This window comes from Macrotis lagotis, chromosome X (genome assembly GCF_037893015.1).
Source record: "Macrotis lagotis isolate mMagLag1 chromosome X, bilby.v1.9.chrom.fasta, whole genome shotgun sequence".
NCBI classification, from domain to species: domain Eukaryota; kingdom Metazoa; phylum Chordata; class Mammalia; order Peramelemorphia; family Peramelidae; genus Macrotis; species Macrotis lagotis.
Genome location: NC_133666.1, coordinates 562,609,251 through 562,624,290, shown reverse-complemented (window position 1 = coordinate 562,624,290; position 15,040 = coordinate 562,609,251). Strand labels below are relative to the sequence as shown.

At 35.0% G+C, this 15,040-nt stretch overlaps 1 long non-coding RNA gene across 1 annotated transcript in view; it reads right to left on the bottom strand.

The window, feature by feature from the left end:
* Positions 1 to 327: 327 nt before the first annotated feature.
* LOC141498077 (uncharacterized) overlaps positions 328 to 15,040 on the bottom strand; it is a 94,335-nt gene continuing 79,622 nt past the window's right edge. Inside the window, exon 3 of the long non-coding RNA XR_012471548.1 lies at positions 328 to 2,781. This is a non-coding gene — a long non-coding RNA (uncharacterized LOC141498077). The remainder of the gene's footprint in view (positions 2,782 to 15,040) is intronic.

Here is a 15,040-nt window from a genome sequence, read left to right as displayed (position 1 = left end):
GGGAGGAAGAAAATAAGCCTTTCTTAAGGACCTACTACTTTACAAATATTTTTGCATTTGATCAAATTAAGTGTTAAAGAAATGCATCTAAAAAGGTTTTATCACCTCTCTATCACTTCACTTTCCTGTGCTATATGAAGCAAGGGAGAGATTGAAACTAAGAACACAAAGGGGCAGCTCAGTAGTGTAGTGGATAGAGCACCAGCCCTGGAGTCAGGAGGATCTGAGTTCAAATCCAACCTCAGACACTTTGCCTAGCTGTGTGACCTTGGACAAGTCACTCAACCCATTGCCTTAAAATAAATAAAAAAATTAAAAAAAAAACTGAGAACACAGCCCAGTCCATAATATACAACTGCTACTGACACAATCTACAGACTGTTTTTTGGGACCCTGAGATGTCAAGAAGGACTTTGACTACTTATCCAGTGGATATATTAAGGTCTCTCATTTTCACATTGATATCATCTAGGCTCCTCTTCAAGGAAGCTCAGAAACTTACTATTCAGAAATAGAACTAGAATTTTTTGCTTCTTTTTTTTCCTGCTAAGAATTATGATCATTTGCCTGGGAAGGATAAATCAAAAAGTATTGATAGAAAGTTGAAAACAAAACTATGTGATGATTTAGTAAGAGATTACTTAGATTTCTTCACCAAGTTCAGATGATTCATCAGGTTCAGATGATTTACATTCCTGTAATGCTAATGTAATGTAATCCTCAAAATATCATAGGAAATAGGAGATGTTTCAGAGGGTCAAGGAAAGGTAAATATCCCAATTTTCAATACAGGAAAATGGTCAATCAACATAGTTTGGGTGAATTCATAAAGAGTAAAATTACAAAAATAGAATGCCATAAATCAAAAGGGGTTATTTGAAATTAATCTCTGTTCTTTTTTTGGTAGTTATTAGTCTGGTAGATAAAGGGAAAGTCAGAAATAAAATAGATTATAATTTAAGCAGTATCTAAGGCAAAGTTTCTCAATCTTTACTAAGTGGGGGAGCTGGGGGTTGACATTAAGGGTGGGAGGGGATACATGTAAGAGAGATGATAGTATACATAGGGACTTTCAGGTTAAAAAAGTATTTATTAAGCACTATATGTTAGGTATTGTACTCACTGCTGAGTATACCAATATAAGTAAGAAGAAAGACAGTCCCTGCTTTCAAGAAACTTATATTCTTTTTTGAAATAGTATCCTATTTTTTTCCAATAACATATGAGGATAATTTTTAACCAAATTTTGAGATCCAAATTCCCCCTCCCTTCCTTTCCTCATCTCTTCTAAAATGGTAAGCGATTTGATAGAGGTTATATGTGTACCATCATGTAAAGTAAATAAGGAACATATATTCTAAATTGGGGGGAGAGAGCTAACACAAGTAAAGGCTAGGGTGCACATCAGAGGCATGGCGATAAAGTCTAGAGACTCAAAAGCAGAGCTGAGTGAGAACTCAAGAATAATTGGCTTGGGCCCTGGGAGGAATTCACCAATGGGAAAAGTGGCTGCAGGAATATGGAAAAAATTTAAAGGGTGAGAAGGTCACAGGGAAGGAGGGACCTTCCAGATGCTGAATTGGTTGAAGCCAGGACATAATGAAGAGTCATTAATAGGTCAATGTCATCTTGGAAAGAGATGTCTGTTTAAAGCTCTTAGTGACTAGTCCTTGTCCCTATATATATATTTTTTTACATTTTTAAAAATCAATATCTTGGATAAAGTCGTGACTGATATGCTTATAAGAGATGTGCAGGTCACACAGAGCAAAGAGAGATATCAAACATGTTAAATGATAGAATCTGGTTGCAAAAGACCTTTATAGTGAATAATAGGGAGATGAATATAATAGCATCACATTTTCTGGTATTAAATGTGTGTCTTTGTCTTGAGTCTGAGGATTTCACTAATTATATACAGGTTGGGAGGAATGGGTAAGAAATAGCTTTGGTACCCCCCCCAAAAAAAATCAAGGAGCTTTAGTAGACTGAGAATTCATGAGTCAACAATTTTACATGATGTACAAAAACCATAAATGCTATCTTAGATTGCATTAGGAGAGACCAAATGTATGGAACTAGTGAGGTGATGCATGGGTCAGACTACATCTGAAAAACACTGTTCAGTTCTGGGTCCACATTTCAGAAAGAAATTTGACAAATTGGAGAATGTGCAGAGAAAATGGTGAGGATGCTGGTTACTATTCCCTATGAGAATGGCTAAAAGGAAAAGGGAGTTTTTTTCTTGGAGAAAAGATTTAGTAGGGATACAATAGCAGTTTTCAAATATTTGAAGAGCAATCATTTGAGAAATTATTGAAGTTATTCTGCTTGACCCCAGAGAGCATAACTAGGAGAAAAGGGTGGAAGTTTCAGAGAGATAAATTTTTCCTTCCTATCAGGAAAAAACTTCTCAACAATTAAATCTCAAGAAATACCTTCTTAGGAGATGGGTTCACTCCTATGGAAATCTTTCTTGCTCCTCACTTCTACTCAAAGAAGACCAATGATATCACGAACAATGTGATCAACTGTGACTGATCGGTCCAATGTGAACTAAGAAGGTGCTACCACAGATTGAGCACAAGTAGTCCCTTTTGACATTTGGGATGGAGATGTCTCTAGATTTGAGCTTCTCATGTTTCTTCAAAGATCTTTATGGTAGCTTAGATCACTACTTGTTTATTAGTATTGTTTAGGGGATTCTTGCACATGACAGAGAGCACAATCTCTGAATTCTCTTCCAAATCTGAATTTCTCTCTGCAGCTCAGTTACCCCATCTGTAAAATGGAAATAATAGCACTTATAATAAATGTTGTGAATATCAAATGATAATAATAATAATAATAATAATAATTGTCCTTCATTTTTGAAGAAGACCATGACATTAGGGAGGTGATGCCATGACAAGTATATGAATTGGATTTGAGTGAAGGGGTGCTGTGCTAAGTCACCAGTCTCACTTTCTCCTCCAAAGTCAACTGGGTCCAGTGAACAGATCTGAATCAGGATGATTGGGGATGGCTTTGGATGCGAGGCAGTCAGGATTAAGTGACTTGCCCAAGGTCACACAGCTAGTAAGAGTCAAGTATATGAGGCTGGATTCAAAGTCCTGTTCTCCTGACTCCAAGGCTAGTAGTTCTCTCTTCATGTATCACCTAGCTACTCTAGCAAAAGAGATATTGTGTGTAAAGAGACTTAAAGCACAATACAAATATTCCCAAAGTCCAAGTACTGCTTTAAGTTGTAAAACTGCAAAACTACATTTTAGACTCTAGAACTTAACACTAAGACTTTTAATGTCTGTTAAAATCATCATCACCATTATCATTGCCTCTTCAGTGCACCTTTCTTACTTCTGCTGTTCTTCTTTCTTTGAAATAAGAAAGAAGGGAGAATTATATTCCTGTATGCATTTTTTACCTTCAATATTAGGATATGGATAGGAATTGTGATTTCATTTATTTAATAAGTACCCAGATAAGGAAGCTCCTTCTAACAAAACAGAGTGGTGTTTTCTCTGTACTGAGTTGTAGAAAATTGCTTAGAGCACTTGAGAGACTAAGTGACTTGACCAGAGTCATGGAGACAATGTGTGTCTTTTTTTCCCATGAGCCTAGGTCTTCCTAGTTCAGAAATCAGCTATCTACCACTTTGCTTCTCTTTGTCTTCAAAAAAACTTACCTTTAAAAAATGGATATTCACTCCCCCTCATCCAAAAGATTTTGAATGATTTCAATTCATGAAGACTTCTGCTTTATTAAAAACTCTATCTTGTTATACCATTCAGCTTGGTTCGATTCAGGTGTATAAATAAAAACAATTTCAAAGATAAGATGTAGACATCTTGAATCTGGGTTATGAGATGTAAAATAGTCTTAGGAGTTATCAGGTCTTAGGTTTAAGACTACAAGGGAATTGAGATATATAGTCTTGTTCTCATTTTAGAGAGGAGAAAACTAAAGCCCAGATAGGGTAAGTGATGTTCTCCTTCTGAATCCCACTCTCTTTCCCCTTAACAATGTATTCTCATACTTAATTATTCACAAATATAGAGATTCCTCCACGTTTTTTAGGGTTACTTCACTCAGTGACGTATCAACTTTCCTCTCACTTGCCTGGAACAAACCCAGCACTCTAGAGCTCATCTCAGACTACTTTGGTTACATGCTTGAAATCTATACCTTTGACCAGGACAAAATAATTTTAAGGATATATAATCTCTCCTGAGGGACTGCAGATGGATCAATACAATGAACCCTGTGACTTGAGGATGTATCTAACAATTCATAAAAAGAAAAGTAGTTCCTTAGGGTTGATAACATCTTTGTAGAAGATTTCCCCATAATTCTAGCTCTCACCATAATTCAGTTGAGCATAGAAGGCTTATTTCCCATGGATGATAATCACTGAAATAGCTCTCACTTAATTCAAGATGACCTTGACTTCACCTCAATTTTAGTTGTTTCTGACACAACAGCTCCTTGTGGTATAGACTAAATTTTCCAACCAGGACATTAAGTTCTGATGACAAGAGGACCAGAACTTGTCACCTAGCCGGGGCAGTGGGGAGCAAAACTTAAATCTGGCAATGGGAGCATGGAGCAATCAAAGTTGTTTTTGAAGAATCAATAAGTCCCTAAATATTTATTAAGAATTAATATGTTTCAGGCATAATGTCAAGAGATGGGGATTTATAGAAAAGGAAAAACATGGTGCTGCCCTCATAGCATTTAGACTCAGAGTATGGAATGAAAAGGAGTATGGAATGAAATACAACCAATATTTTTCTCTGTTAACCTAACTAATAATCCAGCCTCTGATTATAGACCTTCAGAAAAGTGAATGTCTCCTGACATCATGCTTAAATTTCCTTTTTGCATCTGGATCTAATTATTTATAGCTTTGCAACTATCCTGCCATCACTTATTCTCAAGCAAAATAAGTCTACTTCCTCTTCCTGGTTACAGCCTTTCAAATATTTGAAGATGGTTCTCTTTTGAAGATGGATTCAAAGAAAAGTTGTGGATTTTGAATCAGAGAAACTGTATTTTGATCCTTGTTCTGTTCCTTAAAACATGGGTGATTTTCATATCTTTTTTATATTTTATATTTTTTGGATGCTATTTTATCTATTTTTCCAATTACATACAAGATTTCTTTAACATTCATCTTTTTGTTAACTTTTGAGGTCCACATTTTTTCTACCTCTCTCTCTCTCTCTCTCTCTCTCTCTCTCTCTCTCTCTCTCTTCTTCCTCTTTCCCTCCTCATGACAATGAATAATCTGATATAGGCTATACCTATGTAATCCTATTTAATACATTTCTACATTTCTATATTTTATACTTTTAATATCATTTAAACCATTCTGGATCTCATTTTATTTGTCTATTAAATGAGGGAAATGGAGTTTCATGAACTCTAAGCTATTATAACCTTTGTAAGTCTGGTGAAGCCCAAGGACTTCTCAGAATATGATGTTTTAAAAAAATACATTAAAGATGATAACAAAGGAAACCAATTATATTGAAATAAGATTATTATTTTTTTAAATCTACAATCACAATACTAAGAACCTGAGAAGTAAGTTTGTTTTTCTACAGCAAGAATATGTGATACTCTGCCTTGTCTTCTCCTAATTAAATGCTCTTATTTCCTTCAAGTAATTCTAATAGGGTATAATCTTGAGTCCTTCATTATCCTGACTGCTCTGCTCTGGACACTTTCCAGTTTATCGGTGACCTTCCTAAAATATGACATTTAGTATAGAACATAATACCTTTGAACACAATATTTCTATCCACGTCATCATGGATCATTGAAATTTGATACATTTAACTCTGTCAGGTCTGATAGCTACTAATTTTGGTGTCAAGTAGAATCCAGCTTTATGGAGATAGGGATTAAAGCTGGGATTTTCATTAGTAGGAAAATTCCTTTGACCAGTTCATATTGGTACCAGCTTTGCAAATTGTCTTAAAGCATTCATAAAAGTAGCCTTTAATCCTTTGGCATAGGTGAAGCCTATGGGCCCATTCACAGAAATTTTTTGAATTCAAATAAAATACATTATAAAGGAAACCAATTATTCTAAAATATAGTTATAAATTTTTTTAAAGTTCATAAACCCAATTAAGTTCTAAAATACAGAGAGTTGCCTACAGCATTGGGAATTATACAGGCTAGTCAAGATTTACACAGTAGGTTTGTGTCAATAGTAGAACTTGAACCCAGATCTTCATTGCATCTGCTACACTATAATATCTTTATTACCCAAATTTGCAAGGTTGAATTCCTTGTGATGGGAGGAGAGGCTACCTTCTTACTTCCTCATATAAATCCCTCTTCACACACGAGGGAGCAAAGCCTGAAACAACCCCGCTCCTCTTATTTTTTCAGGGTGATTTTTGGCTCAGCTACACATTTGACATTTGTCACATGACCCATTCATTACAAATGTCTAGGAGAGTTCTGGAGGAACTCTGATGCAATTGGTATTGAACTCTCCTAGAAGATGCTCTTTTATTAAAGAAGCATAAATATGCTCCCCTCTCATCTCTCTGTTCTTCCCCATAGAAAATTGTGCTTCTCTATAAGCTATTGTGTAGTAAAGAACTTGATATGAATCTGCAGACCATCTGTTAATCCTCAATCCAACAGGTCAAGCTGGACCCAAGAGTCTGTTACATCTATGACTGAACTAAGTGTCGATAGCAGTGAGCCCAGAAGCTATGACTGCTCCTGCAGACTCCACAGCGAACTTGGGGGAGAGTCCATTTCTGGAATGCTTTACAGATCTTCTTCATCACATGGTCAGAGTACATCCAGGACAAATAATATTTTCTAATACCTAAGGACAGGGGCAGGTAGGTGCCAAACCCAGAGTCAAAAGGATGCATGTTCCTGAGTTCAAATATATCCTTAGACACTAACTAGGTGACCTTGGACAAGTCACTTAACCTTTTTGCCTCATTTTCCTCATATAAAATGAGCTAGAGAAGGAAATGACAGACTGCTCCAGTATTATTGCTAAATGAAGTTGCAAAGACACAAATGAAAAATGACTGAACTGAACATCTGACTTCAATGTATTCTTTCTGCCTTAATTCATGATACTCCCCTTCACCTAATCTACATTCCAGTCAAATTGGGGCACTATAAACTTGACATTCCATCTTCTGCTCCTATTTATGCAAACTGTCTCTTCCATATACCAAGAATGAATTTTCTTTTCATAGCCAATTTTAGCAATAATCTTCCTTTAAATCTTAACTCAGGTGTCACCTTTTCCTAGAAGTTTTTGTGCTGCTCTGATGGAATTTTACATTTTTATTTTTCTTGGAAAATTCCATCTGAATATCTCTTTGCTAGTGAAATAATTCAATTTTGTTTATTTTCATGTCTGACTTATCTTCCTTTCACCTCCTTTTTCTTACTCATTGAGGAAGTGAGAAAAATAAAATCCATTACAAATTTGTGGAGTCAAGCAAATAGTATTCCCAATCTAATCATGTTTAAAAATGCTTCATCTGTATTCTGAGTCTATCACTTCTCTATCTGAATGTGGTTTATCACATCTTAACATGAGTTTGTGATTGTCATTTGTTATTATGTTGATCAGAATTGCTAAGTCTTTCAAGTTGTTTGTTTTTACAGCAAAGTCATTGCAGATCCATTCTTGGTTCTGTTCACTTCACTTTGGATCAGTTTATACTAGTTTTCATATTTTTTCCTCTGAAAGCACCTCCTTCATTCTTTTCTATTCTACAATAATACCTCATCATATTCAAATAATATAATTTGTTAAGGAATTCCCAATTGATGGATGCTCCTCATTTTCCAACTTTTAGCTACCACAAAAAGATCTACTATATTTTTGTACATATGGGTCCCTTTCCTCTTTCTTTGTTTCTTTTGGGTAAAGACTTATACAAACTTGGATAATTTAGATCAAAGGCTATACCTAGTTTAAGAGCTTTTTGTACATAGATTCAAATTGCTTTCTTTTTTAAAAATTGTATTTACTTAAGGCAATGGGGTTAAGTGACTTGCCCAAGGTCACAGAGTTAATCAATTAAGTATCAGAGTTGTATATGAACTCAGTTTCTCCTGACTCCAGGGCTGGTGCTCTATCCACTATGATCCACTATCAAAGTGCTCTCTAGAGTGGCTTTATCAGTTCACACCTCTAACAATAATGCATTTAAGTACATATTTTCCTTATAGCCCTTCCAACATTTATCATTTTCTTTCTTTCTTTTCTTTGGTTCAATTTTGCCAATATGATAGGTTTAAGGTAGTGCTTGCTAAATTTTATTCTACCCTGGATTATCCTACTCTATGTTCAATCATAGGACTGCAAAATCTCAGTGGTACTACTGTGACTTTCTGGTCTAACTCATACCTACCAAGAATACCTTCTTGGCCTACAGGGATGCAGTGTTTGACTGAACTAGATTGAAATGTAATTGGGTAATGTTTAACAAAATAAATAAAATCACAGTACAAAATAATTAATGTTAATTTATGGTTTTCAAAGTCAATATCAGATCTTTAGAGATTCATTTCTATTTGAATTTGACATCACTCCTCCCAATGACATACTCAAAGACCTCCAGAAAGGAAGAACTCATTACCTCTAAAGAGGTTCATTCAACTTTTGGGGAGCTTTAATAACTATTTTTTTCTCTTATATCAAACTAAATTTCTCTAGTAGAATATAAGTCACTTGAAGGCATTATTTTTATCACAGTAGAAAGAGCTTTGGGCCTTGGGGACAGGAGGATAGGAGTTCAAATCCAGTCTCAGAAAGTAGCATGACCTTGGACAAGTCACTTAACCCTGATTGCCTCTCACCCAATCTACATCTCCAGTTGTCCCTATTCACATATGGCCACTGGACCTAGATGACTCTGAATGAGAAAGTGAGACTGGTGATTTAGCACAGCAACCCCCTCCCCCTCACTCAAATCCAATTCTCATGTTTGTAATGGCAACACCTCCCTGATACCATGGTCTTCTTCAAGAATGAAGGACAAGCTACTTCTCTTACTATGTGCATCTCGGCCTAGAAAGACGGATAGACTATATAGAGGGAAATTGAAAGAACATTCTATACACAGTGGGTGGCAGGAGTCCCACTCCTATGCTTTCTTATTTCCATTGGCACCTCACTACAAGAAAGCAATACTTTAACTCCTCTCTAACTAATTCTCAATTCCCTTTTCCATATTGGCTATTCCAAACCTTCTCTCCTTTCCTTATCATTTTATGTTCCACTCTAGTTTCACATGCACAACTAAAGACTTCATTTTATATATATATATATATATATGTAATTTTTTGCAATGGTTTTTGTTTTTCTTGCTTTCCTCAGCATTTATTAAACTTAATGTATTAGTGACAAGATTTTTTTTTAGTGTTTCTTTGGTGCTCTTTTCTTTCTTTTTTTGCCTTCCCCATCCCATCCCTTACAAATTTACCCTAAATAAAAACTATGCTTTATTAAAAAATAAATATATGCGAACGAAACAATTTCACAAGTTGGGCATATTTCAGAATGACTGTTGCATTGTACAGTAGTTCTTGTTTATCACTTCTTTGTCAAAAGATGGGAAGCATGCTTCACCTGAAACTAGGATTGGCTATGATATTAATCAGAGATTTTAAGCCATTCAAAGCAATTTTCTTATACTGTATTACAGTCATGTTGTAAATTGTTCTGGTTCTGATTGTTTCACACTTCATCACTTTATACAGGTCTTAAATTTCTCCTAATATAGTTATATGACATAATTTATTCAGTTATTGCCATCAATTCCTCCTTTTTGTCAGATCTTTGCTACAACAAGAAGATACTGCTATAACCATTTTATACATATGAGATTTTTCTCTCTATTTTGAACAATTTTTTTGAGTGTTTGGTCAGTCATAGTGTCCCTGGGTCAAAGTGAATGTACAGTTTAGTGCCTCATTAGGCAGAATTCCAAATTGCTTTTCAGAATGCAAATGTGTTCATTTGCACAATCTTGTTGATTCAACCTCTACAATATCTCTCACACTTGTCCCTTTCTCTCTGCTTACATTGGTATTACCCTAGTTCAATTCATACCTAAAGTATTTCAGTACTTTCCAATTTTTTCCCTAATCTGTTCTTTTACTCAGATGCCAAATGATTTTCCTAATGTGCATTTCTGATCATGTCACTCTCCATTCAACAAACTCAAATAGTTACTTCTTATCTACAGAATCAAATATAAAATTCCTGTTTGATATGTAGTCCTTTACAATCTGCCTTTCCCAGTTTTATTTTTCATTTCTCCCCTCTAAACATATTATAATCCCACCAAATTGACCTTTTGGCAGTTCCTCTTACATAGCACTATATTTTCTTGGTTGTCCCCAAGTTTGAAATCTACTTGCTTCTCACTTCCAACTTTCAGAAATCCCATTTTTCTTCAAAGCTCAGCTTAAGATCCATTTTCTACCTGAGGCCTTTCTTAATCCTTCTAGCTGTTAGTGCCTTCCTCTAAAACTAACTTTTGTCTATTGTGTATAACCCAATGTCTATATGTTTCTTCCTTCTGACAGACTGAAAACTCCTTGAAGCCAGGAGGTTTAACTTCTGTTGTTGTATTCTAATAACTAACATAGTATATATCTTGTACTAAATAAATTTATTGGAGCAATTAAGGTACAATTGATAGAGAACCCAACCTATAGTCAAGAAGATTTGAGTTCAGATTTGACCTCAGAAACTTACTGTGACCCTGGGAAGTCATTTAACCTTTTTTTTTGTCTCAGTTTTGTCATCTGTGAAATGGAGATAATAATATCGCCTACCTCCCAAGATTGTTGAGAAGATCAAATGAAATAACAGTAAAGCTTTTACCACATGATACATATAGAAAAGTGACTTATGAATGGCACTATATAAATGTTGGCTATTATTATTATTAATGAATATTAATAGATGAAACAAAAGTCTAGAGCCTGTATAAATAGTTCAGTAAATAGTTCGGATTACTGTAATATAGTATATGTGAGGGGCAGAGCGTGAGAAGTCTGGAAAGGGGAGGTGAAGTCAAATTAGCAAGGTTTTTAAATTCCAGATTAAAGAATTTTTAAAATTTTATTATATTTTTTCAATTACATGCAAAACATTAATGCATTTGTGAGCTTATGAATTCCACATTTTCAGTCATCCTCCCTTTCCTCCTTCCTCCCTATGGCAGTGAAAATCTGGTAAAAGTTGTATGCATATAGATAATATTTTTGAATGATTACAATTGGAAGGGACTTTAGAAATTATTCTAGACCAGCCCCTTAATTTTATCAATGAGGAAATTGAGACCCTGAAAAGGAAATTTACTTGTCCAAGTTACCCAGTTCATAAATAACTTAGACAAGATTTGAATCAGAGCTTTTATTTCACATAGAGCACTCTTTTCTTTAAAACTTTCTATTGCTCTTCAAAGTGTTGGAAAAGGGATAATATTATCATAAAAATAAGACTATATATCTAACAGTCCTGGAAAATCAAGAGAGTGAAAACTGACCAGGTAAGAGTCTATTTTCATAGTTCAGAGCTAGGATGAGAGTCTGAAGAAGACTGAAGTCTGTGGATGTGGAAAGGAGGGAACATATGCGAGAGATGATGAAGAGGTGGAATCAAAGGAATTTGATGACACGTCATATATTGGGGGCGGAGGTGAAGAAGAAAGGATTATCAAAGATGACTCAGAAAACAAGAACCTAGGGGAATGAGAGACTTATAATATGTATATTAGGAAATCAGGAAGAAGAACAGATTTAGGGAAAATATGAGTGAATAAATTGTTGAGTATTTGAGAAACTTTCTGATCTGGATCTGTAATTCAGCTTTTTTGAGAATTCCCAGATGAATAAGCTTCCTCTACCAACACAGATCAGCACCTTCTCTGCATGTTGTAGCCTTTAAAAAGCATTTAGAGCACTGAGAAGTTAGCTTATTTATCTGGGTCATTTAGCTAATTTATGTATGTCAGATTTTTGAATCCAGGTCCTCTTGGTTTCAAGGATGACTTTCTTATCATACTATTTCTCAGCTATTCCCATAGATATCTCAAATGCAACAGATCCAGAAAAGAATTCATTATCTTTTTTTTAGACAGCTAGGTGGTGCAATGGATAGAGCACTTAACTTGAAATAATTTACATTTATCTTTATAAGTTCAAATATGGCCTAAGACACTTAATACTTATTTGATCCTGGGTAAGTCACTTAACCCTGCTTGCCTCAATTTCTCAATTATAAAATGTGCTAGAGAAGGAAATGACAAACAATTCCAGTATCTTTGCCAACAAAATCCCAATGGGCATGAAGAGTTAGACATGATGGAAATGACATAACAAAAGTCCCTTACCTTTGACATAGGACAATGAATAGGACTTATAAATAGCACTATATAAAGTTGGCTATTATTATTATTAATAAATATCAATAGATGAAAAGTAAAGTGTTCAAATTATTGTAATATAGTATATGTGAGGTGCAGAGTGTGAGAAGCCTGGAAAGGGGAGGTGAGGTCAAATTAGCAAGGTTTTTAAATTCCAGATTAAGAATTTTTAAAATTTTATTATTTTTTACAATTACATGTAAAGGTAGTTTTCAACATTCATGCATTTGTGAGCTTATGAATTCCACATTTTTCGATCATCCTCCCTTCCTTGGACAGTAACGTAACTTTTCTGTGTCTCAGTTTTCTCATCTGTTGAATGAGTCTGAACTTGATGGCTTTTGAGGTTCTTTCTAGCTCTACATCTGTGATCTTTTATGTTCCTTTTCCCTAATTTCTTCTGGAGTATGGAATACCTTTCCACTAACTCAGGTTTACAACCTTAGGTTCATCCTTTGCTCTCTGCTCTCCCTCACATTCACTAAATCAAATCAGCCTTCTGTAACATAAAATGTAAGCTCCTAATTGTGATATTTAGAACTATTCTTATTCTGGATCCAGGTTACTAATTCCACTCACCTTCATACATTCTAGCCAAACAAGTCTAATTCCTGTTTCTCAGACTCAACCTTTCTTCTTCCAACTACATGCCTTTTCAAAGACTGTACCCCATTGATGGAATTTGTTTCTTCCTCACCCCAAGCTCTTAGAATCCCTGGATGATTTCAAGGATAAACTCATGTGTCACCTTCTATGAGAAACTTTCCCCAATTCCCGACTTAATATACTGTCCTCTCTCAAATATCATAAACATACACATCTACATACATACTGTGACTTCTTTCCTTCCAGTAGAATGTAAGTTCCTAAAGGAGAGTGATTATTTTTCCCATTATATCTCTTATTCCTAACACTTGACACAATGTTCTTTGAACAAAGAGGATACCAAGAATGAACAAAGTTGGTTTGGATAGGAAATATAACTTTGTCTCCATTAGATACACTTCTTTTCCATGTAGGATTATAGAATGGTCATAAACTAAGCTTCCACTTCGTGTTTTTAATGAGAGTTAAATTCATATATCCTTTAAAGACTTAGAAAAGGAAACTCATTGTATTATTTCTACTGTGCCACCCACACATCAGAGCTGTCTTCAAGTATTTGATGCACTGACATGTAAGAGGAATGAGTTCAACTTGCTCTACGTGACCCTAGAAGATAAAATCAGGAATGATGAGTAGAATTGACAGGAATTCAGATTGTGGCTCAAACTAAGGAAATTTACCCTAATAGTTAAATCTATCCTAAAGGAGACTCAGATACCTTTTAGGGTACATCAGTTGTTAGTCATTAAAGATCTTCAATTAGCAACTGGATGGCTATATGTTGGAGATATTATAGAGGAAATTGGGGGTTTAGACTAGGTTTGGACTAGATGACACATGAAATCTCTTCCAAACCTAAGTTTATGATTTCATAACAAAAAAAGAAACAAAAACAGCAACAACAAGAACAATTCACAGTGAGTCTTTAAGACAGTGATTAATTGTACTAGATTTAACAAGTATTTATTAAGTGCCTACTATGTGCATGCCACAGAACTAGGTGGTGGCTAGAAAAAAAAAAAAGACAAAAATGAATTAATCTATACTTTGAAGGTATTTACAAAGCTAAAATCAATATGGTAGTACTGTGTCTGTCTCTGCAATTCACTGTCAATTGGCTAAGTTGTGAATGAATAGCTTATATTACCAGGTAAATTTCAAGCTTATTGAAAGAACCTGGGATGGCTAGGTGATGCAGTAGATAGAGCCAGCCCTGCAGTCAGGAGGACCTGAGTTCAAATCTGACCTCAGAAACTTAATTTAGTAGCTGTGTGGTCTTGGGCAAGTCACTTAACCGCATTGCTTTGCAAAAAAAAAAACCCTAAAAAAGAAAGAACCCCAAAAAGACCACTTATACTTTTGTGCTTGTCTCAATCTTTAGAACAATGTCATAATAAAATAGATAAGTAATAAATTCCTGCCTAATGAATTGAGCATCATAGATAAATCCCCATGCTTAGTGAAAGCTGTCAAGTTTGAAACCATCTGTTTAAAAGAAAAAAAAATGAAGGAGTCTAGATATTTAGACATCATAAATGAATTGAACAAAAGACTTTATGGGTTGATAGATCATCAGAGTCAAGTAAACTAGGGTTCAGATCTTTTATTTGATGTATACTACTTGCTATATAACCATAAGCCCTCTATTTCATAGAATTATAAGGTGAGGATTCTAAGATAAGAGACAATGTAGTGTAGCATACCAGTTTTGGAACTGGGAAGACCTGAGTTTAAACATTAAATTTTTTTTTTGTTTTTTGCAAGACAATGTAGTTAAGTGACTTGCCTAAGGTCACATAGCTAGGTAATTATTAAGGTGTCTGAGGCTGGATTTGAACTCAGGTCCTCCTGACTCCAGGGCTGGTGTTCTATCCACTGAAGTACCTAGCTGCCCTGGAAGACCTGATTTTAAGTCCTGCTTACTTCTGACACATATTGTCTTCATGACCCTAGTCATGTCATTGAGATTCTAAGTGCCCTAGATACACTATAAT